This window comes from Schistocerca americana, chromosome 1, assembly GCF_021461395.2.
Source record: "Schistocerca americana isolate TAMUIC-IGC-003095 chromosome 1, iqSchAmer2.1, whole genome shotgun sequence".
Classification (NCBI taxonomy): domain Eukaryota; kingdom Metazoa; phylum Arthropoda; class Insecta; order Orthoptera; family Acrididae; genus Schistocerca; species Schistocerca americana.
Window position 1 is genome coordinate 1,130,204,905 of NC_060119.1, and position 26,005 is coordinate 1,130,230,909.

At 44.3% G+C, this 26,005-nt stretch overlaps 1 non-coding gene across 1 annotated transcript; it reads right to left on the bottom strand.

Annotated features, from left to right (window-relative positions):
• Positions 1 to 1,475: 1,475 nt before the first annotated feature.
• On the bottom strand, positions 1,476 to 1,550 carry Trnas-cga. Its single transcript has one exon. It is a non-coding gene; the product is annotated as a tRNA-Ser (tRNA).
• Positions 1,551 to 26,005: the final 24,455 nt, after the last annotated feature.

The following is a 26,005-nucleotide window of genomic DNA, read 5'->3' on the forward strand; positions in this document are numbered from 1 at the left end:
GAAGCCGTTACATAGGGAACCTACCACTTGTATCTCGTTCCGGCAGAGTGGTTTAATAACATAGATTGTTCATCCACCTGGGATCCTTATCTCCTTATGAAGCAGGTGTAATAGGGGAGGGAGGGGGAGAGCGAAGGAGGGAGGGGAGAGAGAGAGAGAGAGAGAGAGAGAGAGAGAGAAGTTCCAGCCAAGGGCGGCGCGTTTCGTCACGGGATCGTTTGGTCGGTGAGAGAGCCTTGCAGAGGTGCTCAAACTCCAGCGGCAGACGCTACAAGAGACGCGAAGTGCAACACGGACAGGTTTACTGCTGAAATTTTGAGAGCGAACGTTCCTAGAAGAGTCGGAAAATGTATTACTTCCTGGCACATTCGGCCCTTGAAATGAGCATAACGAGAAAATTTGCTTTAATCGGAATTTTGCATGCTGGAGTGAAAATATTGTGGTAAATTTTAAGATAAGAGGCTAATAAGACACTCTTCCGCATTATCATTCAATAACTATGCATATTCAATTAGCTGACTGTCGTATCCCGACAACCAGTAAAAGAAAAAAACAGCACACTGAATCCTAGACAGGGACGCAAAATCTATATGGAAATTATTTTTCATTCTTGTATTGCGACTGTCAATTTCAAAGTCAGCTGTAAATTTTCCTCACTATTAACCGCAAATGCCATTAAGCAGTCGATGTCTTGGCATGTAATTATAAGAATCGTAAGGCATTTGCAGCTATAGACGCATATCACAACGTAGTAGTGATGAAGAATAGGCTGAAGTTCAAGACACTAGTCAGGAAGAATCAATACTGCACTGATGGCGATTTTTTTTAACAGTTTACGCCTGAAATGGTTATATGGGAGAACATTTTTCTGACATGTAGCAGGACGGTTCGGAGTTTGTAACAATTAATGTTCGTTTGGCAGTCTGCTTTCGCTTCGTTAGTTAAATCAGCAAACCTATTGGTACATTTCTATAGATATGACGTCTGTCTATACAAATGTACTCTATAGGTTTGCTACTTTCAACTAACGAAGCGAAATCAGGTTGCCAAACGAACATTAATTGATACACACTTCGAAACGCCCTATTACATGCCAGAAAAATGTTCTCCCATATAACAGTTTCACACGTAAACTATTTTAGTACGACGATTTAACGCTCTACCAACAACGCTACCAGAGATCTTCGCGATCAAGCTCACAGATACGGTTTACCTCCACACCGTAGTCCTAGAGAAGTGTTATTTTTCATTAACGTGTACACATCTTCGACTAGACGACAGCACACAGCAAGAACGAAATCGGTGTTTTGGTTGATGCTCTATCGACGCACAGTGTTCGGTACCGATGTGAGTGTCTGATACCTGGGGGTTTGGGTGTACGTGACTTCGAATGTGACCAAATTGTTCCAGAATGAGATTTTCACTCTGCATCGGAATGTGCGCTGATATGAAACTTCCTGGCAGATTAAAACTGTGTGCCCGACCGAGACTCGAACTCGGGACCTTTGCCTATCGAGGGCAAGTGCTCTACCAACTGAGCTACCGAAGCACGACTCACGCCCGGTACTCACAGCTTTACTTCTGCCAGTACCTGGTCTCCTACCTTCCAAACTTTACAGAAGCTCTCCTGCGAACCTTGCAGAACTAGCACTCCTGAAAGAAAGGATATTGCGGAGACATGGCTTCGCCACAGCCTGGGGGATGTTTCCAGAATGAGATTTTCACTCTGCAGCGGAGTGTGCGCTGATATGAAACTTCCTGGCAGATTAAAACTGTGTGCCCGACCAAATTGTTGATGTTCGTACCGTACATGCTTCCGTAACCAAGGTAACCAAAGCGTTTGATGCATCAAGGGGCATCGTACCGAAGGTTTATGTCGCATACAGGAAAGGCGGATAAACACCATCCGCTAAGTCACGACGCGGACGAACGCGTGTGTTGACTAATCGTAACTCACAGTCATTGAAGAGGACTGTGGCGGGAAATGAGAGGACGGCATTTGCGCAGAACTGAATGTCGCACTCGGCACCAAATCGACACGAAGGAATCTCCATAAGCAAGGAACTGCCGGGCCAATTGGAATTCCAAAACCACACATCAGTGATGCCATGAACCTGGAAGAAACTCATTTGGTAGGATGAGTCTTGTTTTACACCCTTTCCATCTTATGGCCAAGTTTACGTACGAAATGTGAAAACTGGTAGAGGCTCGCTGATGGTTTAGGTAGGCCGCATTGTTACTCTGCAAGATCGCTTTACTGCCAAGGACTACGTGAACATTTTGGCTGATCAGATCCATCCCGTAGTACAGTGTTCGTGCCCCAATGCAGACGCTGTCTTCAACGACAATAGTCCTTGTATACACTGCTCGCATCAACCAGGCCTCGTTTTGGAAGCAAGAGAATGAATTGTCACGTCTGCCCTGGCCATCAGTCACCACATCTCAGCATTATTGGACCATTGTGGTCTACGTTGGAAGGAAGGAAGTGTGATCGCTGTCTATCTTCATCATCGTTACCGGAACCGCCACTACTTTTCAAGAACAGGGGTATAAGATTTCCTTGAAAACCATACAGGACCTGTATTCATCCATTCCGAGACGACTGGGAGCTGTTTTGAACGCCAACGGATTTCGTACACTGTAGTACACTGAAGAGCCAAAGAAACTGGTACACCTGTCTAACATGTAGGGCCATTTGCGAGCACGCAGAAGTGCATGGACTCTATTAATCTTTGAAGTAGCGCTGGAGGGAAATGACACCATGAATCGTGCATGGCTGTCCATATATCCGTAAGAGTGCGAGGGGGTGGAGATCCCTTCTCAACAGCACGTTGCAAGGCATCCCATATATGCTCAATAATGTTCATGTCTGGGGAGTTTGGAGGCCAACGGAAGTGTTTAAACTCAGAAGAGTGTTGCTGGAGCCACTCTGTAGCAATTCTGGACGTGTGGGGTGTTGCATTGTTCTGCTGGCATTGCCCAAGACAGTCGGAATGCACAGTGGATATCAACGGATGCAGGTGACCAGACAGGATGCTTATGTACGTGTCATCTGTCAGAGTCGTATGTAGACGTATCAGGGTTCCATATTACTCCAACTGCACACGCCCCACACCATTACAGAGCCCCCACCAGGTTGGAAAGTCCCCTGCTGACGTGCTTGGTCCATGGGTTCACAAGATTGTCTCCATACCAATAAACGTTCATCCGCTCGTTACAATTTGGAACGAGACTCGTCCAGCAGGCAACATGTTTCCAGTCATCAACAGTCCAGTGTCGGTGTTGACGGGCCCAGACGAGGCGTAAAGTTTGGTGCCGTGGCGTCATCAAGAGTACACGAGTGCACCTTCGGCTCCGAAAGCCCCTATCGATGACGTTTTGCTGAATGTTTCGCACGCTGACACTTGATCACACAGCGTTGAAATATGCAGCAATTTGCGAAAAGGTTGCACTTCTGTCACGCTGAACGATTCTCTTCAGTCGACCTTGGTCCCGTTTTTGCAGGACCTTTTTCCGGCCGCAGCGATGCCGGAGATTTGATGTCTTACCGGACTGCTGATATTCACGGTACACTCGTGGAATGGCCGTGCGGGAATATCCCCACTTCATCGCTACCTCTGAGATGCTGTTTCCCATGGGTCGTGCGCCGACTGTGCGTTCAAACGCACTTAAATCTTGATAATCCGTCATTCTAGCAGCAGTAACCGATCTAACGACTACGCCAGAAACTATCTTATATGCTATAGGCGTTACCGACCGCATCGCCGTATTCTGTTTACGTATCTCTGTATTTGAATACTCATACCTATACCAGTTTCTGTGTTGTGTTTTTTGGTGTTCCCATATTTTTGTCCACCTCCTGTAGATCTTATGACAGTGTCTTACCACGTTATTTTCGGGCATTGAGCCTAGGCGATCCGCATTCGGCTTCCTATGCGGTCATCCGGGTGAGATGCCGCGGCCCTGACACAGAGCGTCTACCGTGATGCCAGCCAGTATTCCGTATGACTCACGACCCTAAAACGCCCAAGGCGGGCGACTCAGCGGATGACGTCGTTTCCTACACGACACCTCCACTAAGTACTACTTCGTTAGAAGGCTATCTCTGACTGCTTAGAAGTGGTGCAGTATCAGGTGCCAATTAGTATACCGCCTTTATCACTGAGTCGATAGACCAAGTGAGGTGCTTTACGTGGAACGGGGCGGAAGTCACAGCTTAAGACGTATTACTTTACAGTTGCACGTAAATTATATCTCCGTACTCTCGGTAGCCGAGAAAGATATCCAGGAAGATTGGCAATAGATAGTCGTCAGCGATTTTCTGATTATTTCGACGAAACATAGAATGTGTCGTCGTCGTGGCCCTCAGTCGTTATATGCAATAACCCAAAACTGTTCCTTACCTTTTTTTACTGTTACTGGATCGCCATCTGACTGCTGCATCGAACTGCGACATGAATATACTTACTCTGGTTTACTATACTCTATTAACTGCTGATGGGCTGTCATGATATGTGGCTGTATTTATTACCAAAGCTGACGTCATTCTTTAATAGCAAAGCTGTCGTTATTCTTTAATTAATTTTACTGAAGTCTGAAGTTACGTAATTCATAGTTACACTTTTTCTTGACAACAATAAAATTCTGCAAAGTTTTACGTGATGGGTTTTGGGATGGATTATAATCAGTAATGCAACATTGCTGGCAAAAACTAATTATTTTCTGAAAACGTTTCTTCAAATATTTACTGCTGGTAATGAAATGATTTTACAAACGTTTAAATGGGACGTACGTTTTACAATAATCTTACAACTAGCATTGCGCAAACATACTTGCAGTAGTCTTGAGTTTCGCAAAGAAAATAATTCAATAATATTAGTTCCTCTTATGATAATAGTTAGCTAATGTCTCTGTACATCCGTTTATAATCTCTTTTAAATCATAACTGGTGGCTGGCAGGCACACCGCTCCTCGCAACCTCTCGCTTCAGACCTGCTACCGACTCGCTTCACATCTCGCTTACTACTGACTTCCTACGAACGCTAAAGTGCGGTCTCTCCCGCCAACAATGCTTTCTGGTGCAGACAATCCCTGCTATCATTACAAAATGTGTCAATGCGCGGTCTTTCCCGCTCTTTTCTTAAAATGTATCCGTACGCGGTCTCTCCCGCCCTTTTTAAAATTATATCAATTTGCGGTCTCTCTTGCCAACAATACTTTGGTGCAGACATTCCCTGCTACCACAATTATTTCCAACATGACAAATATTAATTATTCCTACTTAATCCTATTAAGAAAATATAAACATCTTTCATAAATTGTGGTTTGACAATAGACCACAGAAATATACACGTCTTACAACATCCATACTCTGAAAACCACTGAAGTACATGGCCGAAGGAACGTTCCACTGCATCAGGTATTATGGTTTTTTTCCCGTTCCATTTATGTTTGAATCCCTCTGAGCGTGCTGTAATTAACCTAATCTTATCCTCACCATCCCTATGTGAGCGGTACGTAGGGGGTTGCAGTATATTCCACCACTTAAAGGCGATTCTTGAAAATTAGGTGCTGGACTTTCTGCGGATAATGTGCGTCTGTCTTAAGTGTCTCCCATTTACCTTACTTCAGCATATCCGTGACATTCTCACATGGGCGAAACACACCTGTGTCAGTTTGTGCTGTCCTCCTTTCCTCCGTAGATCCTGTTTTGTGTCCCACACCCTACACACAGAATTCCGATATGTCTTCACAAAAGCAGACGAAGTAAATATTCAAGACTTCGAATCAAGAACAGCTGCCAACATAACGTAGAACTAGATATCCTCGGAGCAGTGAAGCAACTTAAATGACTTAATAGAAGTAAGTCTTGTGGTCCAGACTGTACACCAATTAGAATCCTTTCAGAGCATGCTGATGCAATAGCTCCATACTTAACAACCATATACAACCGTTCGCTCGAAAAAGATCCATATCCAAAGACTGGAAAGTCGCGCAGGTCACATCAATATTCAAGAAAGATAGTAGGAGTAATCCACTAAATTACCGACCCATATCGTTAACGTCGATATGCAGCAGGATTTTGGAACATATATTGTGTTCCAACATTATCAATTACCTCGAAGAATGACGTACGGTCAACACGGATTTATAAATAATCATTCTTGTGAAACACAACTAGCTCTTTAGTCGCACGAAGTGTTGAGTGCTATCGACAAGGGATTTCATATTAATTCTGTATTTCTGGATTTCCGGGAGGCTTTTGACACGGTACCACACAAGCGGCCTTCAGTGAAATTGCTTACTTATGGAATATCGTCTCAGTTATGTGACTGGTTTCGTGATTTCCTGTCAGAGAAGTCACAGTTCGTAGTAGTTGAAGGAAAGTCATAAAGTAAAACAGAAGTGACTTCTGGCGTTACCCACATTAGTGTTATAGGCCCTTTGCTGTTCCTTATCTATATAGACGATTTACGAGACAATCTGACAGCCGTGTGAGGTTGTTTGCAGATGATGCTGTCGTTTATCGTCTAGTAAACACATCAGAAGATCAAAACAAAATGCAAAACGATTTGGAAAAAATATACGTATGGCGCGAACATTAGAAATAGACCCTAAATAACGAAAAATGTGAGGTCATCCACATGAGTTCTAAACGGAACCCCTTACACTTCGGATACACAATAAATCAGTCAAATCTGGAAGTCGCAAATTGAACTAAATACCTAGGAATTACAATTATGAACAACTTAAATTGGAAGGAACACATAGAAAATGTTGCGGGGAAGGCTAACCAAAGACTGCGTTTTATTGGCAGGACACTTAGAAAATGTAACAGACCTACTAAGGAGACTGCCTACACTACGCTTGTCCGTCCTCTTTTAGAATACTGCTGCACAGTGTGGGATCTTTACCAGATAGGACTGACGGAGTACATCGAAAAAGTTCACAGAAGGGCAGCACGTTTTGTATTATCACGAAATAGGGGAGAGAGCGTCATTGCAATGATACGGGATTTCGGATGGACGTCATTAAAAGAAAGGCGTTTTCCGCTGCGACGGAATCTTCTCACGAAATTCCAATCACCAACTTTCTCCTCCGAATGCGAAAGTATTTTGCTGACGCCGACCTGCATAGGGAGAAACGATCACCACGATAAAATAAGGGAAATCAGAGCTCGTACGGAAAGATACAGATGTTCATTCTTTCCGAGCGCTATAAGAGATTGGAATAATAGAGAATTGTGAAGGTCGTTCGATGAACCTTCTGCCAAGCATTTAAATGTGATTTGCAGAGTATCCATGTAGATGTAGACTTGAGCAATATTCCAGTACGGTTCGCATGAGTATTTTGTAAGCAGTCTTGTTTGTAGACTGACTGTTTGTCCCTAGTATTTCTCTTCGATTGAGCGTTTTGTGATTGTTCCATTTCATGTAACTACAGTGTGTTACACCCAGGTGTCCGAATGAGCTGACCGATTCCACTTGTGATTCACGGTTACAGTAGCCATAGGAGCCTACGTTTCTTTCGTTTGTGAAGGATTGTTACCCTGATGGCTCTGTTAGTAACGCTGGCGCTGTGTTTGTCGATTTGATATCAGTACAAAATCAGCAGCATTAGATACATACAGCCTTTGAAAGACTGAGGCAAATATCAGCAACTAGACCGCCAACAAACTGTTTGACAACAACATCAAACCAAAGGGCTCCTTGAAACAAAAAGACGCTGCAGCAACATGAAGTAAACCAGTATTCATACACTTAGTGCTGTGCTAATGGAAATTCTAATGTAGGAAGGAGAAGAACAAAAAAATGGCTCTGAGCACTATGGGACTCAACTGCTGAGGTCATTAGTCCCCTAGAACTTAGAACTAGTTAAACCTAACTAACCTAAGGACATCACAAACATCCATGCCCGAGGCAGGATTCGAATCTGCGACCGTAGCGGTCTTGCGGTTCCAGACTGCAGCGCCTTTTAACCGCACGGCCACTTCGGCCGGCGGAGAAGAACAGAACAAGAACCCATGCAGAGCACCATCTATAGTGAATCGCGTATGGTATCGTTAAATTCGTTTCATACGGTTGTATATAGACAGACCTAACGTGAAAATTATTAAAATATTATTACACGCAACTGCAGAGAAACACGACAACAAACGTTAAAGACGAAATACTTGTTTTTTTTTTGTGACTCGCTAATCTATATTTTTATTCTGGAGATATGGATTAAATACGCCTTCAGTCACAAATTTTCTTGTTTTATTAAGTACACGCGGCATTTCGAACCCTGTGGGTCCATCATCAGGTGTAATTTGTCTTAATACATGCTTTTTTTTTTCTCTTGGATGAGATGCAATGCATATTCCTGTCACGAAGAGGTTTGATATTAGGTTATGAATTTTGTAAGACGTACACCTGTTGATCATCGTGCACTTAATAAAACACGAAAAGTTGTGACTGAAGGCGTTTTTAACCCATACCTCCCGAATATTGAATACAGTCACGTTTGAAGCTGCGACATGTGGATAAAATTAAATTGAATTTTTGTTTTTTATCTCTTTCACCATTTCCTGTCGGAAATTAATAACTCGTCACTATGACCAACCACCCGACTCAGATGACGCAGTCGCTGATCAGTTCAAATGGCTCTGATCACGATGGGACTTAACATCTGAGGTCATCAGTCCCCTAGAACTTAGAACTACTTAAACCTAACTAACCGAAGGACCTCACACACATCCATGCCCGAGGCAGGATTCGAACCTGCGATCGTAGCCGTCACATGGTTCCAGGCTGAAGTGCCTAGAACAGCTTGGCCACTGCGGCCGGCCGCTGATCAGTTCAAAGAAAAGATGAGTCTCTTGACAAACAAACTCATATGATTACAGTAGGTGCTGACTTCAATCTACTCTCGATACATTGGCGAGAATACTGTTCAGAGTAGGTGGTAGGCATGAAACGTAGTCAGAAATTGTACTTAATGCTTTCTCCGAAATTATTTTGCGCAATTTGTTCAGAAACCCACTGAAATTGTAATTGATTGCTAAAACATACATAACCCCTTAGCAAGATATAATCCCGAACAGTTTATAAGACGGAAGGCATCGGAAAAGTTCAAAGATGGGCAGCTCTTTCTGTATTATCGCGAAATAGGCGAGGGTTACATAAAAAAAAGTGTTGTGAGATATTTCAGCGTAAACCTACTGTGATACGCGGTGACGCGTTGAGTTTGCTAGGAACATACTGGAACGAATCGATGCAACCAATGACTAAACTAAGAAACTGTTTTCTCGAAGAAGCGAGTTTTCAAAAAATGGTTCAAATAGCTCTGAGCACTACGGGACTCAACTGCTGAGGTCATCAGTCCCCTAGAACTTAGAACTACTTAAACCTAACAAACCTAAGGACATCACACACATCCATGCCCTAGGCAGGATTCGAACCTGCGACCGTAGCGGTCGTGCGGTTCCAGACTGTAGCGTCTAGAACCGCTCGGCCACTCCGGCTGGCCAAGCGAGTTTTCACATCCCTGGTAAAATGAATACGCGTAATGTCCGGATCTGGTGATCGGAGAACCGACATATCTACATCTACATCCATACTCCGCAAGCCACCCGCCGGTATGTGGCGGAGGGTACCTTGAGTACCTCTATCGGCTCTTCCTTCTATTCCAGTCTGGTGTTGTACGCGGAAAGAAAGATTGTCGGTATGCCTCTGTGTGGGCTCTAATCTCTGATTTCATCCTCATGGTTTATTCGCGAGATATACGTAGGAGGGAGCAATATACTGCTTGAGTCCTCGGTGAAGGTATGTTCTCGAAACTTCAACAAAACCCCGTACCGAGCTACTGAGCGTGTCTCCTGCAGAGTCTTCCACTGGAGTTTATCTGTAATCTCCGTAACACTTTTGCGATTACTAAATGATCCTGTAACGAAGCGCGCTGCTCTCCGTTGGATCTTCACTATCTTTTCTATCAACCCTATCTGGTACGGATCCCACACTGCTGAGCAGTATTCAAGCAGTGGGCGAACAAGCGTACTGTAACCTACTTCCTTTGTTTTCGGATTGCATTTCCTTAGGATTCTTCCAGTGAATCTCAGTCTGGCATCTGCTTTACCGACGATCAACTTTATATGATCATTCCATTTTAAATCACTTCTAATGCCTACTCCCAGATAATTTATGGAATTAACTGCTTCCAGTTGCTGACCTGCTATATTGTAGCTGAATGGTAAAGGATCTTTCTTTCTATGTATTCGCAGCACATTACACTTGTCCACATTGAGATTCAATTGCCATTCCCTGCACCATGCGCCAATTCGTTGCAGATCCTCCTGCATTTCAGTACAAATGGTTCAAATAGTTCTGAGCGCTATGGGACTTAACTTCTGAGGTCATCAGTCCCCTAGAACTTAGAACTACTTAAACCTAACTAACCTAAGGACATCACACACATCCACGCCCGAGGAAGGATTGGAACCTGCGACCGTAGCGGTCGCGCGGTTCCAGACTGTAGCGCCTAGAACCGCTCGGCCACTCCGGCCGGCGTTTCAGTACAATTTTCCATTGTTACAACCTCTCGATATACTACAGCATCATCCGCAAAAAGCCTCAGTGAACTCCCGATGTTATCCACAAGGTCATTTATGTATATTGTGAATAGCAACGGTCCTACGACACTCCCCTGCAGATAAGGGACAGCCGTAAAGTGAATTTGTGTTGCAGCTTAACGCACAACACAATTTATTGGATCGTACTTTTTCACTGAGCCCACTACTGTAATGGAAACTGCCTACCTGCCCACGTTGGAACTTTACGTTGCACCCCAGTTACAGGAATTTCAACCATGGGTAGTATTTCAACAAGACGGTGCACTCTAAAATTGGGGGTTATTTGTTCGTCATTTCTTGGCTGAAATCTTTTCGTACAGATGGGCTAGAAGAGTCGGTCTAGCATCGTTGCGACCACATTCAACATAAGCAACCCCTCCTAGCTTTTCTGTGGGGTTACGTTAAGGATGAGGTGTTCCATTCACGAGCTCCTAGTGAGCAAACTCTTATGACATGAATACCAGATGCTGTAGAAGTTGCAACTTGGTTGTTTCTACATGAAAGTGATGCTAACAAAGACGTGGAGGCCAGATGTTCTATGGGCAACAAACAGAGCACATGCGGAAGAGCGTCCATTAACGGTTTTGTGAGTTGGTTTGGTTGGTTTGGGGAAGGAGACCAGACAGCGTGGTCATCGGTCTCATCGGATTAGGGAAGGATGGGGAAGGAAGTCGGCCGTGCCCTTCCAGAGGAACCATCCCGGCATTGGCCTGGAGTGATTTAGGGAAATCACGGAAAACCTAAATCAGGATGGCCGGACGCGGGATTGAACCGTCGTCCTTCCGAATGCGAGTCCAGTGTGTAACCACTGCGCCACCTCGCTCGGTGGTTTTGTGAGTTAATCTACCTTCTGTAACCAGTTGCATAGCATCATCTAACATAGTTCATTAGTTTTGAAAATCATGGAAAGCCTTCATGGTCACCCTGCATGTGAATAGTAATTGTATGTTCATCCAGCTTCCTGTTGCTGCAGCGTACAGAAGCCAACCCAGATGCAAGTGTATGCACTCAGGCAGCAAACTTCAGCACCAGAGTCAAACGCATTTTCACTATTCACTTTAAATAACACGTTCGTTAGCACTGCGTTTACTGAACAAACGTTGAGTTTGAAAGCGGAAGTCGCTACACGAGGCAGTATTGGCAGAAGAGGGAGTGTTAAGTTACCTCGCATGCCCTGCTCAAGCGGGCGTGCCGCTCTGACCAGAGTGCTAACCGCCCTCTCGCGGCTCGGAACCTGCACTAAGGAAACTAACGCGTGCTGCAAACAACGGCGTTCCGAGTAACCTGCAAAAGCGGCGCGCCCTCGCTGCTTCCGCGAATCGGTTCCAGCCCGGTGGGTCTAGGCGCTGGAGCGCCTGGAGGAGCACCGCGACACTGTGAGATGTGAATGGCCGCCAGGCGAGATAAGGCGACCCTGACCTCGGGACAGAGTCGGACCTACACCAGCTGCAGTCGGCTGGCGTTAGGCCAAGCAGGGTCAGTCAACCGTAAACACTCTGAGACAACGTTTACATGCGGCACTAATTACAAGATGTTTGGCCCCTCCCTCAAATCAACAAGCCAACTTGATTGCAAGCTACGGAAATCGAATTTGCGAAAACCACTTCTGCTGTCGTGTTTACATGTTTGGTTTGTAACCGAATTTGCTAGCCCAATCAGCTATCAGTTCTCCGACAATCGTTTCTATTGCACTAATGAGGCCAGTAAATCAGCTATTTCGATTTCGTCACGAAGGAAAAGCGTTCGCCACTGTTTACGGATTTACAGAGACAGTCCGCAGCCGGCCGGGGTGGCCGAGCGTTCTAGGCGCTTCAGTCTGGAACCGCGTGACCACTACGGTCGCAGGTTCGAATCCTGCCTCGGGCATGGATGTGTGTGATGTTCTTAGGTTAGTTAGGTTTAAGTAGTTATAAGTTCTAGGGGACTGATGACCGCAGATGTTAAGTCCCATAGTGCTCAGAGCCATTTGAACCATTTCTGAACAGTCCGCAGATCTTTGGTTGAAATGGCTCTGAGCACTATGGACCTTAACTTCTGAGGTCATCAGTCCCCTAGAACTTAGAACTACTTAAACCTAACTAACCTAAGGACATCACACACATCCATGCCCGAGGCAGGATTCGAACGTGCGACCGCAGCGGTCGCGCGGTTCCAGACTGGAGCGCCTAGAACCGCTCGGCCACCAGGGCCGGCCCGCAGATCTTTGTTCACCCTCGAAGTGCTTACTAAAATCCTGGTAGTGGTCACTGAGAATTACAATTTTACACAGTCCAGTGACAATGTGACCGTGTGTCAAAAGCCCGAATAACCACCGTTTGCAGCACACCGCTGTGAGGCGCGGAGGAAGAGAGTGAATGAAAGCGTTTCCACTTCACAGTCACATCAGCAACAGTCAACATGGGCAGCTTTAAAAGAGTTTGTTACTCAGATACTATGACTTGTCCACGTTCGAAGCACTGACCACTCTTGATCGTCTTGATCGACTCATTCCGCTGCTATTACCTCTCAGCGGACAACACAATGCCCCCCGGCCGCGAGTGTTAAGGTCGATATTGGCCTCGCCGAGTTGGCGCCGAGTGGCCCTCTGGTGACGAAGAAAGGAGGGTTGGAGCGTGCCGAGCGAGGAAGACAGAACGGCAGAGTATTGGGATCCGGATGGTGGTCCGAATTGTGAATTAATAATTCTGGCACTCTGTCGAAATGAACTGGTGGTGAAACCGAAACGCTTGGGAATTCAACGTTTCTGTGGAATGATAAGCCGTAGGCTCTGCAATTGTATGCACGCAATTTACGGCGAGCTGTGGCTGATGTCGTTTGTCGGTGTTTTGCCACGGCAGTAAAACAAGACAGCGTGGGTCCAACCTGAACACGCTGTGCTGTAGCATGTTCGCCCACAATTAAGGATGTCATGATATTGGAGAAGAATGTATGGAATACGGTATGTGTATTGACCTTCAGTGACTTCTGCTGTGTTAGTTTGCTTAACTATGTGGAGACTGAGCAGTAACTGTCACTTTTCAACAAAATTTACGATTGTGTAAAAATGTGCCGCCCGATGTGGCCTAGCGGTTCTAGGCGCTTAAGTCTGGAACGGCGCGACCGCTACGGCCGCAGGTTTGAATCCTGCCTCGGGCATGGATGTGAGTGCTGTCCTTAGGTTAGTTAGGTTTGAGTAGTTCTGAGTTCTAGGGGACTGATGACCTCAGATGTTGAGCCCCATAGTGCTCAGAGCCATTTGACCTATTTGTAAAAGTGTGGCCAATGCCGGATGGGTGATCTCACAAAGTTATTATATTTCTTATTTGTGAACATAATTTTCTGTTATCAGGATTACTCATTGGACAGATTTAAAATTGTCATTCTGCGCTGTAGTTCAGCAGGTTATAAATAATGGAATTTGACAGATATGCTAACTGTGCATTTTGGATATGTTTTTTATAACTGCGTGTTAAATGAAAGTGAATTTTGAAGTTTTTAAGGTACCTTTCTACCATCACGAGTCTAAGTTTTTATTTGGAAGTGATGTTGTTTGCTATTGTTATTGGTTGAGAGTTGATTACCTGATTAACAGTTATTTAACCAGCCTTTCTATGAAGTGTGTTAAGACTTGTTTGTCAGTGAACTGTTATTAATACATTACGTGAATCAGTAATGTTGTGTAAGCAGTTATTGAAGGCACCCATCTCCATTAGCCAATCAACCATGGCCAGTTGGGAACGGGCACTGATGTAACATTAGGGGACTAGAGGCTCTTTGTTAAGTTGTGGCAACGCTAATCCTGATGTTTTTGTTGAAGTGTCTAGTCGCCACTATATTAAAATTAACTCCGCGCACCTGTCGTCACAACTAGCAGTAAATCCCGCATTAGATAGAGGTGTTCGCATACTTTTGATCAAATGGTGTAGACTCGTTGCTGCGCGTCATTCATAAAACGTGAAAACGACGTACAACACAAAAAGGCAAACACTTAAAAATACCTACAGCTGGCACGTAGACACAAAGTTGTTTGAATAATTGCAACTTCCAGTACCCATGTCAAGGTGAGCGCTCAGCCGCCTTTAGCAACGCACCATCTCTAAAACAGACGCGTTGCAAAGGAGAAGTATACTGTAACAGTCTTACAACAAGCGATAAAGGTAAAAATATCAATAAAAATATTAGAAATAGCGAACCAGGCAATGCTCCGCAATTGCTAATTAAGTATGGGATTTGGATATACGTGCTCATCTCTTTCTTCTTCTCCTCCCCTCTCTTTGTTCCCCTCCTCATCCTACCCTGTATATGTCCATCATCTCCTTCCCCCTCTCTCTGTCCATTTATTCCTCTCCCCCTCTGGCCATACTCTGGCCATATACTTGCATCCACCATGTCTGACCTTGAGCTTGATTTATTGTTATTGTAAATTCACATTCCATAGTAGTATCATAATCTTAAGCTGATAAGCCATAAATTTAGCTCTTCTGTCTTCTGTGAAAACAGACTGCGAGGAAGGAAACAAAACAGCACATTGTTTTGAACACAATTTTTCTTAAAAAAAAACCGGTATCTGTGATGTAGATGTAGAAACAAAAGATTACACTTTCAGAAAAACTAGATGATCTATTCAGGATCTTCACAGACTGAGCAAGTCTATAACGTGTTGGTTCACCTCTGACCCTTGACATTAATTGAGTTGTTGGATGTCCTCATGATGGACGTCGTGCCGTATCCTGTCAAAATTGGCGCGTTATTTCATCAAAATCCCGAACTGGTTGTAAGGTGGCAGAATAAATGGTCAGATTCGCACCTTACATGAGACCTTTATAAATCGTAATGAGAAGGTGAAGATGACACCTAACGTAAATCGCCGGCCGAAGTGGCCGTGCGGTTAAAGGCGCTGCAGTCTGGAACCGCAAGACCGCTACGGTTGCAGGTTCGAATCCTGCCTCGGGCATGGATGTTTGTGCTGTCCTTAGGTTAGTTAGGTTTAACTAGTTCTAAGTTCTAGGGGACTAATAACCTCAGCAGTTGAGTCCCATAGTGCTCAGAGCCATTTGAACCATTTGAACCTAACGTAAATCGACAGTTATGAAAACATTTGCCTGTCAATATGTAATGCAAAAAGGGATGACAGTCAATCGACGGTAATTAACACATCATTCCTATACAATACACGTCTTTGATCGGAAGGTAGAACAGAGAACTTTCATAATCTTGTGTTTAGGATTAATGTGCTTTCAGAGAGTTAATATTTAACACTGTTATGTATAAACGTATTTCACTTTTTGATGTTGGCAAGATGCGTTATCCATTGCGCTGTTTTTATGTTGGCGAGCAGAAAACTGTGTGAAAAGCTGTAATTTGGTGAGTAATACTGCGACATTAAACTTGTCATTTCATCTCACACAGCTGTTCTCAATTCTAGAATAATCAAAAAAAAAAAAAAAAAAAAAAAAAACCTGCACCTTACATGGTTGGAGGGCCCTGCCCATAATGCTCCAAACGTGTAGAATTGTCTTCAGAAATGAATCCCGCGCTTTCAACTGAGCTGCAATGACCAGCGAAGATGTGTCTGGAGACCCCCTGGACAACGGTGGGGTACCATCCGGACTGTCGCCCGACATATGACCTGGCAACCAGGAGTGATGGTCAGGGGTGCCACTTCTTTTCACAGCAGGATCTGTTTGTTGTCATCCGTGGCACCATCACAACACAGCGGCACCTCGACAATATTCTGCTCCCCGTTTTGTTGCCCTTCATGGCAACCCGTCCTGGCATTACATTTCAGCAAGTTAATGCTCGCACTCACACGATGAGAGTCTGTTCGTCTTCATGCTTGTCATCACCAGATCAGTCCCCAGTTGAGAACGTTTGGAGCATTATGAGCAGGCCCTTCAACCATCACTAGATTTTGATAATCTAAGGCGCCAATTGAACAGAATTTGGCACAATATCACGCAGTATGAAAGTTAACCATGTGGGGCTGTTATAAAAATGATTGAAAATGTAGGCAAAATTTAGTTTACTAGCAACATTTATTTTCCCAAAACAAAGATAGATATAAATTATGCTAAATAAGTTATTGATTGAATACTGTAAACAACTAACAGTTGGTTTAGGAGTACAATTGACAAGGATCCTGGGTGGCAGAAGCGTGTCAAGGACCCTGAGCTTAAAAATGTGTATAACGCAATCTGAATTGATCTGACGCTGAGAAGACTTTGATTCATGAAGTCTACTTGCTGAGAGCAAGTGGCGATTGAGATCTGTACGCCCTGATAATGCTGGAGTGGCAGTACGTCACCCTGTTTGCTTCATGCGGCGATGTAACTTGCAGCTGGTGAGATGGATGCGGCGAATGTGAGACGTGGAGGCGGCACCTGGGAACCGAACGCGGCCATGAAAGAAAATGCAAAAATTTCACGGTCTAGCAATCAGGCAGTTGGATTGCAATTTACTCTCTACCAGAGCCCTGAAATCACAGTAGATTTCAGTGTGTGACACACCCATTGGCTGGTCGTACCAAGGACCAATTTGGCCTACTTATACGACAAAGCGGACAAGGAACCAAACGTCAAGATGAATAAATGTGCCCTCGGCAAACGAGTATCCAAGACGTCGGTACAGTAAGAACTTCACCACAGGCTCTCAAGTCTAACTAATTGTAAGTGAAGTCAAGTCTCAGGACAGGTCCCAAGCACCGACCACACATGCCAGAGCTTCGACCAGAAGTCCCTACGAGACCAAAGTCCAGCAACCGAGTGCTTTGCACCTCTCCAGAAAAAAAATCTGTCTTCCCACAAAGTGCACAAACGACACGACCTTCACGCTGTCTTGAGCCAATCACAGGGCTCTAGAAGCGCTAAATGTCACCTCCCACATGACAGCACAAACTCTTGTCAAACCAGGGCAAGAATGAAGAAACCTGCATTTCTAGAAAAAAAACAAACCGCCAATTACCGACTTTTTTAAAGTTTTCACAGAGGGGGAAAATGTTATTCTCCAAAAGTCGCATCACTTCCCGTGGCACCAAGCAAACAGATACAATCGTAAAGATCGTTATCTAAATCGCCTGTGCCTTGGAGCTTGTTAGTCCTAGCCAAGAGGTGTAATAAAGATTCTATCTCCAAACGTTTCTCAGACGGCAGAGTTTCTTATACAGTTGAGACAGCCGATGCAAGTGGGTCACAGGCCTTTTTGCAGTATCAGCGAACAAGAAAACCTGTGAATTTTTATTACACGTGGCTCTTCACGCAATGCCCATTTTACAACTCCACTGTGTAGACACGTTCCTTCAGTCCTTTGCCCTCAGCCCAGGCTTCGGCTGCACCAATGCAGGTATCGTGGCATTGTTCTGCTGGAGACCTGTCTCGACAAAGGGCTGCTCTACCTGCCCTGTATGGCTACGGACCTGTCTGGCAAAAGTTACTGAGGGATGGGCTCACCGCCAATTGCTTTCAGCTCCAGACATGCCATTTCTATGAGCTAAGAACAATAAAAATACCTCATGCTTTCAGTGCTCTACCAGGCTCCATCAACATCTGCTCAGGCCGCTAACTTTCTAGAGTCTCGCTCAAGGTGTGTCAGGTTGTAACAAAATCTTTAATAATGTTCTGTATACGAAAAATAGATGAGACAGTAACTTGTAGGATATCCAACAACTGTCAATCGATACCAAGCCGAAAACCTGCTTGCGTAACGTCCAGAGGTGGACCAGCGCGTTATTGAATTGCCTAATTTGTGGAGCTCTTTCTCTTGAATAAATCATATAATTTTTCTGAAATTGTAATCACATGTTTGTCTGTACATCTACCAATTTACATCACATGTGGATAATTTCTTCATGGTGCGTTCTTTTCCTCTTAGTGTATATATGATAACATATATATATATATATATGGCAGAAGCTATTTCTAGTGGTTCCCTGCTATCCTGTTAATACCGAGTGGGAGAAAGAAAACAAAACCGCACATATTCACACCAGAGCAAAGCACAGCATTTTCTTTTTCACAATCTGTTTTAACAGAAAACCTGTACATTGTTTAAAAAAATAAATTGCCTATGTCCAAACGAAAATGTGTTACACTGTTCTGTAAAGGATTAAATTGGTCACGAACTTAACGAGGTTTTTGCTACCAACTTTTCCCTACTGTATATTGGTGCAGCATGGAACATGCCTGGGGAGTAGAATGCTGGGTTGTTCGTGACAGAGTGATTGGACTGACACCATTACTCCTCCATCCTTCATTTAATTTTTCCAACTCATTTCATTAAGAACAAAATCTTCAGATCCGACGACAAGTTGGAACACTCTACATCCTTGGGGTGAGGTGGGCGCCGGAGGTGAGAACCGGCGACCGGCGTCCATCTTGGCTCGAAGCGACTAGGGCCACGGACCCCCCCCCCCCCCCACTCCCCACTCCCCCCGCCCCACAAACTGCTGAGGGTACAGCACGAATGGGAAACGGAAGAACTCTCAGTCTTAAACAGAGACCTGAGTAAGTAAATTTATCTCACTTCGAGCACCAACACTACCACTACTGACTGACGATACTTAAAACCAAACCAAGGCATTCAGTTGAGCAAGGTCCTAAGACTTAATCAGAATCGCATTCAATAAACGTTAAATGTGATATCAACGTGCACAACGGTTCAAAAACTAACAGTGACAATTAAGAAGTTACACTTAAAAGTTTTCCGCCTCCGAATTAGTAATGAAAGTAACTAAATGTTGGTAGATCTAATAGCGGCCGCTCTCTAAACTACACCCACAACTACACAAGCTAGAGCGCACGCTTATTTACTCGGCCTAACGTCACTTGAAATTACGCCAGTAGGCAGTTATGGCAAAATGTGACTCAAGTAATTGACAATAGCCGTAGCTTAAACTAAATTTTCAATTTAGAGTGGCGACTTAAGCCCTTAAAAAACAGGGACTAGCCGAATCAAATAACTAAGAAGGCGCTAATAAATACAGCTGAACATTCCATGGACCTCCGTTCGAGAATTGGTGCGAAAAACTGTGATATGCAATCTCCAGTGCGGTTCCAGGCTGTCATGGATGCACATGAGCAACTTTTGTAACCCGGAACGTAAACATGTTACGCAATTAACAAATGATATGGTTATGGTAACTAACAAGTGTTTCTTTCAATGGTTTATTCGCTGTTTGTTTTCCTCGTGTCCTTAAAGGTGTTTCCACAAAGTTATTCATGGAGCCCCTCTCAAGTACCGAAAGTTTAATTACAACCACCCTGTATTTCAATCTTGTGTTATCTATATAAGGTATCTGAAAGGATTCTTTTTGACCGTTTAACTACTGTGAATGACAGTCCCTTAATAACTGAACAGGCAGGCTTCAGACCCCAAACAAACTGCGCAGCACAAGCAGCCAGCCAGTAGAGGGCGAATCTGGAAGAAGTGACAACTCTGGAGTTGTTTTTATTGGTTTGTCTTCAGCATATGATACTGTTGAACATCGTGCAATGCTCCAGAAGACCTACAGCATGAAACACGATTATGACTTCGTGCCAGTAATTGGTACTTTATTGCACAATTAAAGGTTCTTTATTGAGTTTAAAAGAAGACAATGTCGTTGGAAAAATCAAAAGAATGGCTTGCAACAAGGAAGTGTTTTGCTCCCTGCACTCTTTAATATCTGCACCAACAAATAACCAAGGCCTAACATGAGCAAAAGCTTCATATATGCAGACGATCTTGCTGTAGCAATCCAAGCAAAGAAGTCTAAAGAAGTTGAACAAGTCTTAAAAACAGCCCCAAGAACTTTGAGTATTATGGTAAGAACCACCTGAAACCCAATCAGCCGCGCGGGATTAGCCGAGCGCTCTTAGGCGCTGCAGTCAAGGACTGCGCGGCTGGTCCCGGCGGAGGTTCGAGCCCTCCCTCGGGAATGGGTGTGAGTGTTTGTCCTTAGGATAATTTAGGTTAAGTAGTGTGTAAGCTTAGGGATTGATGACCTTAGCAGTTAAGTTCCATAAGATAAAAAAAAACAATCCATAGAAAACATAGGTGTGTGCTTTCCACTAAGAAACAGAGATTCAAACAAAAAATTAAAAGTTAATTGGGAGGGCACCGATTTGGAATCCCTTGGCGTCACTTTAGACAGGTCTTTAATGAACTGCGAACACTGTCTCAACACCATGCTAAAAAAGTCAGCCCAAAATAACACCATCTGGAAACTCACTGGCTGTAACTGGGGAGCCCAACTTAAAGTCATCAGAACTTACACCAAGGCACTCTGTTTCTCTGCATGTGAGAATGCGTGTCCTGTATGACGCAGTTCCATCCACGCAAAGCAAGTGGATGCCGCACTGAAAAAAAGCTGCACGACTGACTACTGGCTGTCTACAAAAAAGATTTATTGGTTGGCAGGCATTGCACCACGTAACATACATGGTAAAGTAAGTGCAGACGTTGAGAGAAAAGAAGTTGAACGAAATCAACCATGCTCATCAACCACTAAGACGTAGTTCACAATCCAGAGGAAGTTTTCTCAGTTCAACGTCAGCACTGACTACGCCTCTGCTTGCTTCCGGAGAACACCTGTGGGTACCTAAATGTGACCAGTTCCAAATGTGGGTGAAACCTGCTGAGTGTCTACCGCTTGGAGATACTGTAGACTGGTCCACTGGTCCATCTAGAGATCACTGAACAGTCTCAGATGAGGTGTTGGTAACCTTGTCAAATGACGGGGGGGGGGGGGGGGGGGGGGGGGATTGCAAAGGACCGAAGCAATGTGGCCATGGAGGAACACGGACAATGGGTCACTTCTGCCACTGTCAATGTTGCGTTGAATCACGCAGTGATGGAGAGTTAATGAGGGCTGATGGTTGTGCAGTTACTGTACCCCAATTCTGGGTGAAGGTAATTTAATTTTCTCCTCTTCTATTCAATTATGTAAATTGTGTAAATAGCTGTCACGGCAGTATCCCATAACACTGCACAGTTATGTACTGCAGAGTTTTGCTCGGCTTCGGACTCTAGTAAATAAATAAATTGATGGTGTGGAATGTGGAAAGGATGAAATGCTTTGGAATCCAATGTTCGCAGAACACTCCTTTTGCTGATCGCCCTACCACATTCAAACCGACTCATAGTGATGTGTGTATCGTGTGTTACAGCTGCTAAAATGCTAGCTGGATTTCTTTCATCATTCGCTGTTTTTCTTCATTACCATATTTTATTCTTTACACTTGCGCCCTCTTTGAATTGTTCGATGATGTTTGCAAAGATATATCGTGAGGACTTGGCACAATCAGAATAGTTCTTAACAACTACACTGCTCGTCAAGCCAGCTGGCGAATTTCACTGCAGGTGACGTGCTTCAAGCGCACCTGTAAACTGATGAACCTTATCTGAGTTTTGGTACACTGGGGCAACCGTTTGTGGGGCCCCTTCCACAGACGGTAGAACAGGACAGTGGTTTTTGGCGCTTCTGTCCCGTTACTCCTTGATAGAATTCCACACATGATGAAGTCCTCTTGAAAAGATTTTTCTAGTGCCACAAATAAAGGTATACAGTTCCATTAAAAATAACAAAGTCGATGTGATAGTTTGAAAGTTATAAAGGTTTTTACTTGCGTAAGTCAACAAATTTACCACACTGACCATGATAACTTAGCGAAGTATATTTAATATTTCTGGATACCTTTGGGGTGGCCTTTCTTAGTTGCTCATCCCTGTATAGTACCAGAACATTCGTTGACGGTAGCTACTGAATCGTGGCATAACAATATCTAATTAATTTTGTTACCAACGGGGAGTGTAAGAACTAAACTGGAGGAGATGGAGTAACATTTAACTTTACAAAATACCTCTCCAATGTGTTACGTGGCAGCTTATTCCCAAACTGTCCTGTAACCTGTTTTACACACATCACAAAAAGTTTTGCATCACCTCGGTTCTGAGAGTTCCGGAACCTTTACAGAAATTTGGAATAAACATTAACATAAAAATCATTTCCATCATTTCCGCCCTTTTTATTGCTCATGAAAACCGCATATTGCGTGTTGTACCACCATGCAGCGAGACCTTCGGAGGTGGTGGTCCAGATTGCTGTACACACCGGTATCTCTAACACCCTGTAACACGTCATCTTGCTTTGATGCATGCCTGTGTTCGTCGTCGCATACTATCCACAAGTTCATCACGGCACTGTTGGTCCAGTTTGTCCCACTCCTCAACGGCGATTCGTCGTAGATCCCTCAGAGTGGTTGGTGGGTCACGTCATCCATAAACTGCTCTTTTCAATCTATCCCAGGTATGTTCGATAGGGTTCATGTCTGGAGAACTTATTGGACACTCTAGTTGAGCGATGTCATTATCCTGAAGGAAGTCATTCACAAGATGTGCACGGTGGGGTCGCAAATTGTCGTCCATGAAGACGAATGCCTCGCCAATATGCTGCCGATATGGTTACACTATCGGTAGAAGGGTGGCACTCACGTATCGTACAGCCATTACGGCGCCTTCCATGACCACCTGCGGCGTACGTCGGCCCCACATAATACCACCCCAAAACAGCAGGGAACCTCCAGCTTGCTGCATTCGCTGGACACTGTCTAAGACTTTCAGCCTGACCGGGATGCCTCCAAAGACGCCTCCGACGATTGTCTGGTTGGAGGCATATGTGACACTCATTGGTGAAGAGAACGTGATGCCAATCCTGAGCGGTCCATTCGGCATGTTGTTGGGCCCATCTGTACCGCGCTGCATGGTGTCGTGGTTGCAAAGATGGACCTCGCCATGGATGACGGGAGTGAAGTTGCGCATCATGCAGCCTATTCCGCACAGTTTGATTCGTAACACGACGTCCTGTGGCCTCATGAAAAGTATTATTCAACATGGTGGCGTTGCTGTCAGGGTACCTCCGAGCCAAAATCAGTAGATAGCGCTCATCCACGGCAGTACTAACCCTTGGGTGGCCTGAGCGAGGGATGTCATCGATAGTTCCTGTCTGTATCTCCTCCATGTACGAACAACATCGCTTTGGTTCACTCTGAGATGCCTGGACACTTGCCTTGTTGAGAGCCCTTCCTGGCACAAAGTAGCAATGCGGACGCTATCGAACCGTGGTATTGATTGTCCAGGCATGGCTCTACTGCAGACAACACGAGCTGTGTTCCTCCTTCGTGGTGGAATGACTGGAACTGATCGGCTGTCGGACGCCTTCCGTCTAATAGGCGCTGCTCACGCATGGTTGTTTACATCTTTGAGTAAGAATTGGTCGTACTAGTTTTTGGGTGAGCTCAGTTTCCTAGAATGCTTCCCTAAAGCCTGCATTACGACCTCGTTACATCTACTTAATCGACGTGACTCTGTCAAGCGGCACACCGTTATTCGAACAGGACAGCTTTCCACTGCTTATCTGCAACGTCTCTTTCTTTCCAAACATCAATCTTCTAATCTGTTTGATCCGGCTCACCACGAATTCATCTCCTGTGCCAACCTCTTCACCTCACAGTAGCACTTGGAACCTACGTCTTCAATTATTTGCTGGATGTACTCCAATCTCTGTTTTCTTCTACGGTTTTTACACTCTGCAGCTCCCTCTAGTACCATGGAACTCATTCCCTGATGTCTTAATACATGTCCTACCATCCAGTCACTTTTTCTTGTCTGTGTTTTCCAAATACTCCTTTCCTCTCCGATTCTCCGTGTCTTAATAGATGTCCTACCATGTAGTCCCTTTTTCTTGTCTGTGTCTTCAAACACTCCTTTCCTCATCGATTCTCCGGATAACCTCCTCCTTCCTTACCTTATCAGCCCACATAATTTTTAAAATTCTTCTGTAGCACCACATTTCAAATCCTTTGATTCTCCGCTTTTCCGGTTTTTACTCCTCCATGTTTCACTAGTATACAATGCTATGCTCCAAACGTACATTCTCAGACATTTCTTCCTCAAATTACGGCCTAAGTTTGATACTAGAAGACTCTTTTGGCCAGAAATGGCCCTTTTTCCAGCACTAATCTGTTTTCCATGTCCTCCTTGCTCTGTCCTTCATGGGTTACTTTGCTTCCTAGGTAGGAGGATTCCTTCATCAACTTTCTCGCTGTTCTCATTTCTGCTAATTCTCATTAGTTTAGTCTTTCTTCGAATTACTCTCAATCCATATTCCGTACTCATTAGACTGCTCACTTCATTCAGCATATCCTTTAATTCTTCACACATCCACTGAGAATAGCAATGTCATCAGTGAATCTTATCATTGATATGCTTTCACCTTGAATTTTAATTTTCCTCTTGAATCTCTCTTTTATTTCCGTCACTGCTTCTTCTCTGCATATATTGAACAGTAGGGGCGAAAGACTACATCCCTGTCTTCCACTCTTTTTAATCTAAGCACTTGGATCTTGGTCTTCCACTCTTATTATTCCCTTGTGGCTCTTGTACGTGTTTTATATTACCCTTCTTTCCCTATAGCTTACTCCCTTTTTTCTAAGACTTTCGAACATCTTGTACCACTTTACATTGTCGAACACTTTTTCCAGATCGAGAAATCCTATGAACGTGTCTTGATTTTTCTTTAGTCTTGCTTCCATTATCAAGCGAAACGTCAGAATTCCTTCTCAGGTGCTTTTACCTTTCCTAAAGCCAAATTAATCGTCATTTAACACGTCTTCAATTTTCTTTTCCATTCTTCTGTATATTATTCTTGTCAGCAACTTGGATGCATGAGCTGTTAAGCTGATTGTGCGACAATTTTCGCACTTGCTAGCTCTTGCAGTCTTTGAAATTGTGTGGATGATGCTTTTCCGAAAGTCAGAAGGTGTATCGCCAGAGTCATACATTCTACACACCAATGTGACTAGTCATTTTGTTGTCAATTCCCGCCTATAATTTTAGAAATTCTGATGAAATGTTATCTATCCCATCTGCCTTGCTTGATCTTAAGTCTTCAAAAGCTCTTTTGAATTCTGATTCTGATACTATTCTCTATCGACTCCTGTTTCTTCTTCTGTTACATCATTAGACAAACCTTCCGCCTAGTAGAGGCCTTCAATGTACTCTTTCCACCTATCCGCTCTCTCCTCTGCATTTAACAGTGGAATTCCCGTTGCACTCTTAATGTTACCTCCTTGCTTTTAATTTCACCGAAGTATTTCTTGACTTTTCTACATGCTTAGTCAGTCCTTCCGACGATCATTTCTTTTTCCATTTCTTCACATTGCCTGCTTAGCTGGGTGGTAACGTCCTTGCCTTCCATGCAAGTGGGCCCGGGTTCGATTCCCGGTGGGGTTGGAGATGTTCTCCGCTCGGGGACTGGGTGTTGTGCTGTCCTCATCATCGTTTCATCCCCATCCCGGCGCTCAAGTCGCCCAATGTGGCATCCAATGAAGTAAGACTTGCACTTGGCGGCCGAACTTCCCTCAATAAGGGCCTCCCGGCCAACGA